Raw genomic sequence first — 5,438 nt, 5'->3', positions numbered from 1 at the left:
TCAATTTAAAAGATTTAAATAAATGTCAATATATGGTTTATTTTTGACCTTGGCACTTTTATCTTCCACTACACTATCCACTCTGACCATTTTGTTCTGGTCTGTTTCTCTTCCTATTAGACTGTTTGAGCTTAGGAATTGTGCTTTGCTTCCTATAGGTTCCCTTCCTATAGAAGAGGGGTGGGTACACAGAAGGAGCTCAATAAGTGAATGAACATAAATTTTAATTAATGTGACTGTGCATTTTTTAAAGGAAAGAGGGTCCATAGCATTTATTAGAGTTTAGGAATTATTGTCAACGACTGCCCAAGGGTACCCCAACTGTCCCTTTTAGGGTCATAGTGACCTATAGATTTGCCTTCCAAAGGGGTGAACACTGCCACTTAGCCAGTTGGCCCTATGGTTGTCTATAAAATTTGAGCCTAGGGCTGAATTAACAGGTGGGACCCTGCTTATCCATCAGTCTTCTGTGAAGTGGGTTATGATGAGTCAGTCTCCTTGTCCATTCACATATGATCATGGCGAGGGATGACCCTGGCTTTCTTTGTGATGTCTCTGTAAGCAGTGGCCCCTAGATCCTGCCCTCTTCCCACAACCCACAAGCAAGCTCTGCCTTGCACAATTTCTGCTCTTTCATGCCCTTCCAGCTAGTGTAGAAACTTCCCAAGGGCAAAAAAACAGTTTTCTTTTCTAGGTCTGAGTGTTAAGATGTGCACTTACCTGAAGAGCCCTGGGTTCAAGTCTCAACTCTGTTACTTACTGGCTATGTGACCAGAAACAAATCACTTCTGTGTTTTCTCTAAAAAAAAAAAAAAAAAAAAGAGTCAAGGAAGAATGAGACTTCGTTGGGTTATTTGGGAGGACTGGGGGGAGGCAGTGCCTATAGTTGCTTGGCACAGGGAGAAGCATGGAGCTCCATGAAGTGAGGGAATTTCAACCGACTTCTCCACAGGTACTTAACGGAGTATCCATTACGTGACAGGTGTAGTGCTAGGGACCCTGAAAACAGCAGGTGCTCTCTTGTGTGAGTTAGCCTCTTCAGTGGCACAGCCAGAATGACATCAAGTGGCCTGCTTCTGACTCCCCTCCCTACACACTGCTGTGGTGAGCTGTAACTGCAGCATTGCCATCTTTGCCCTAGTGGGACTTACTTTCCAGGGGAGGGGGGAACAGATCACGAAGTGTATGGTTATGAACTGTGGGACATGCTCTAGGGTACTTTTTGTGCACAGAGTACTTTGAAGACCGAGTGGGGAGGATTCAAATCAGAGGGGTCAGTTACTTCTCAGTGAGTTACACTTTGTGAGTAAACTGGCTGCAGAGCCCTGAGGATGCGCAGCTGGGACCCTACCCTGCTCCTATCCTCTCCTTTCCTTATGTACCCAGGGAATTGGAGCTTTTTTCTCTAGAGTAAGAGTGGAGGGTGGTAGGTGAGCTTAGGCTGCAGCCCTGTGGCCTGCCTGCCCTGCTGGGCCCGGCTGCACACACCCTCTAGTGGCCACAATGCAAGCCAGGCACCAGGCTGCGTGAAATCCAAGGACAGTGGGACTGTCACTGACCTTCCCTTCCTGACACTGTGTCCATTCAGATGCAGTTTTCCTGTAATGAAGGCCCATTCTGGGTCCTCTCTCATTTAATTCTGGCAGCCATCTCTAGCATGATTCCCACTCCCAATTTACTGAGGTGAGCCCCAAGGCTTATAGAGTTAAGGGAGGTATTGAGGGTGGGCACTGAACTCAGGCCGACCAGACTTTGCTTTCAGTGCTTTTCAGGTGGCATCTTTCTCTACCCCATCCACAATGCCACATCTCCCAATGGCAAAAACTGAGGCCAAATTTTGCTAAGTTAGTGCCCAGAAACGAAGGTGGTCCTCCCAGGCAGGCCACTGCTTCAGTGTCTCCTGGGCTGGAGGCTGTGGAAACACAGGCACAAACATTTCTCAGAGTGCTCCCCAGGAGTTCTGCAAGAAGGGATGCCATTGTGCCTCAGGGAAGTACAGAGGGTGGAAGTGGGAGAAAGGAGCCACAGCTCACATTTTTGCCCCAGAGATATGAACCAAACATTTGTGGCCAAAATTTGTGGCCACAGATCTAGCTGTGCCCTGAAGGGAGGCCCTGCAGGCTACCTGCACCTAACCCTCCTCTTCTGGCAGTCCCAACCCCTTTATTTCCTATCACAGCACAACTCTTCCCCAGTCAAAATGGATGGGTTCAAATTCTGCTGCTGCCACTAATTAGAAACTTGTGTGGTTATTTTGTGCAAGGCTTTGTGTATGAATGCCCTGATGTATAAACTGGTGGTTCCAACCATCCCCATCCCTAGTGTTGAAAAGGGAGCTGGGGTCTCTCCCTAAGACATGTTGATTCAGTAGGTATAATATAGGTGGACCATATTCTGAAAATTGTTACTCATAAGCGCATGTGCTCGCCCTCCCCTCCCCACATCACTTCCAGCTGTTGGGGTGATGCATATGCTGGTGTATGCCCTTCTGATTTGAGCACATTAACACACTCATCAATATCCTTATTTCAATGACAAACGAAATGGTCAAGCTCCTGTGCCTCAGTTTCCTTATCTGTACATATATACTCGTTAGGATTGTGTGAGTTATGAGACTAATTCCTGGTAATCCTTGGAAAATTGCCTTGCATAGTAAAGATCCAATAAGCATGTGTTATTTTTGTAATCCACTACCAAAGAAGCAAATACCTTTATAAAAGAAAATACTTTACATTTTGTTTCTCTTTGTATTTTAAGATGCAGTAATTTTCCAAGGGGGGGAAAAGTGATGGAGGGGCCACTAAATGGGCTTCTGGAATGCACTTCTGGGATGCGGGTCACGTTGCATTTGGGGTGTTTGCTGTTTACTTGCGATTCGTGCATTTCGCAAGCACTATTACTATTACCTATGATCTCCATGGTTCTGTGAAGCACGCAGGCAGGCATCGTAACCCGCATTTTTCAACTAAAACTGAGGGTCAGGGCAGCTATTTTCGATTTGATCAAAGTAGTACGGGATGGGTGGGGCGGGCGTTTCTCAGTTCCGATTCTTCATTCAGGAGAGTAATAGCCTCTACTAGAGAAAACGGTGTGACTAGTACCTGGCTCCAGGTAAGGTTCAGCAATGGTTCTGAGCCTTTCCAGAGAATCCCGCCCTCCCCGCCAGAGCACACGGAGACCCGGGGACGGGACCGGGGTCGTACCGCCACACATTCACTACGCCATCCCCCAGCGTGGCACCCGAGGGAGACCCGCGCGCCGGCGCCCCTGCGGCCCCGCGGGGGAATGGCGCCCAGCCCCGGGCCAATGAGAGTAGCGGAATTTCTTTCATTCAGCGCCGGGCCCCCGCTCCTGCCCGGAAAGGGGCGGGGCGCCGCGCCGGGGGTGGGGCCGCCGCGCGCCGGGGAGAGGGCGGGTGCCGAGCCCGCGGTCCGGCCAATCGGCGCCACGCCTGGGAGGGGGAGGGGGAACCAGGCCTTTTTTCCCCTCCGCGCGGGACCAATCCCGACTTTACAAGCTTGAACTTTTGCCACCCTCGGACGAGCTAGCGCGCCCGAGGAGGTACCCCGCCGCGCCGGCTCCAGGGCAGGAGCGGCCTTAACCCTTCCCGCGCCAGGCGTCCGCAGTCTGCCTCCGCGCCCTCAGTCCCATCCCTAACTCACCTGCATTCTTATGGTGAAACATTGCTGGGGAAAGCACGACCCCCTACCCACGCCCCTTTCCGAGGAGCAGAGAATAAATGGGGGAAAAGCGAGAAGGGAGCACCCAGTCTCGAGGGGTCCGGGGACGGCAGGCGGCCCGCCTCTCTCGGAAGGAGGGCAGTGGCGACTTAGAGGAGCCATGGAGGATAACACTCCTTGCCTCTACCCCACCCTCTCCAAGTCCCTACCTCCCTCGTGCCTGCCTGGAGCCCCCTTGCGCTTAGCGTCCCACGCCCCGGGTTTGGCCCAGCAGAGCAATACCCGACTCTGCTCCGGGAGTATGGAACCTTGGCATCTTCACGGAAAACCCCGATACCCCAACATAACCGCCCTCAACTCCCCAGAGATGCAGGGCAGGAAGGCACACATGCACACCCATTTTTATTATCGTGCATTCGGATGGGGGTTTGAACTGACTCTAAAGTGCAATGTGGGTTTGTAAGCTTGTGCATAAACCAGAGAGAGGCAAAATGCCCCGTTTGCGCTAGAGTCTTGGTGGGTTCGCCGAGACCTCACGCACCCACGAATGGTTTGTGTACCCCTCTGTGTGTCCGTGTACTCCCCGGTATCCGTGCCCCGGGCGCACCGATAGCTGGAGAGCGAGCCGCGGGCGCTGTCAGGCCAGGGGCGGAGGTGCTGGGGCGGGCGTGGGGCGGGGGCCGGGGCTCGGCCCGCCCCGGGAGCCAGCCCCTCGGAGCCTCGGGCCCTGCAATGGGACGTGTTCTCCTTTAAGAGTTAAGAAACTTGAAACCTTGTTTGCGCAACAATCAGCGCCGCGGAGCCGCCAAAGTGTCTAGACTGGCATATGATGGGAGGCAGCCAATGACTCCGCGGCGCTCCTCCGGGGGCCCTCAGTGTGCGTTTGAGGAGAACAAAAAAGAGAGAGAGAGCCGAGCGGGGGAGCGAGCGAGGGAGCCGAGCCGAGAGAAAGAGCTGCCGGGCGCTGCCTCGCCAAACCTCGCAGGGACCGCGGGGCCACCGGGAGGCACTTTTGTGGAGGGGGGAGGGGGGGCGACCTCGGCAGCCGCGGCGCCCCAAGCGTCCGAGCGCAGCGTGGGGCGGGCTGCGACCTCTGCCTCGGTGGATTGCGTTTTTAATTAAGGATTCCCAGCAGCTCTTTGGGATTTTTACAGCTTCCACTCATGTGTTGACACCCGCGTTCAGGAGAAACTCGCTCCAAGTGCATCTAGCTCCTGGGACCTGAGACGGAGTTGGCCTTTCATGCATGCAAATCCAGGGATTTGGATTTTGTTTGGGATTTTTCTTTCTTTCCTTCCCCCCACCCCTTCTTTCTTTTTTGCAGGGAGTTGAGGGTATCAACAAGCCTACCTTTCGGATCCTGCAGGAAAAGCCCATGTAGTTACGCGCTTGGGTTTTAAAGGCAGGGCTTTCCAGACACATTTGGGGGTTCGACGCGAGCGCTTTGTGCTCATGGACGAGCCGCGCAACTTTTGAAGGCTCGCCGGCCCATGCAGGGTCTTTCTAACTGCGCGCTGCCTGCAGCCCCCCTAAAGCGCGGGGGCTGGAGTTAGGCCGGCCGCCGAGATCCATGTAGCCGCTGGCCAAGCGCGGACTGCGGCTCGGCGCGCGCTTGTTCCCGGCTGTCCAGCCCGGGCGAGCTCCCTCATGTTGCAGCCCTGCTGTGCCCCTTCGACGACAGGCTGTGCGCGGTCTGCACGGCGCTCCGCGGCGGAGCTTCATGTGGGGCTGCGGCCCGCGCAGCCGGCGCCTCGCTGA

The sequence above is a fragment of the Marmota marmota genome, unplaced genomic scaffold (assembly GCF_001458135.2).
Source record: "Marmota marmota marmota unplaced genomic scaffold, marMar, whole genome shotgun sequence".
NCBI classification, from domain to species: Eukaryota; Metazoa; Chordata; class Mammalia; order Rodentia; family Sciuridae; genus Marmota; species Marmota marmota.
This window is presented reverse-complemented; position numbering follows the sequence as displayed.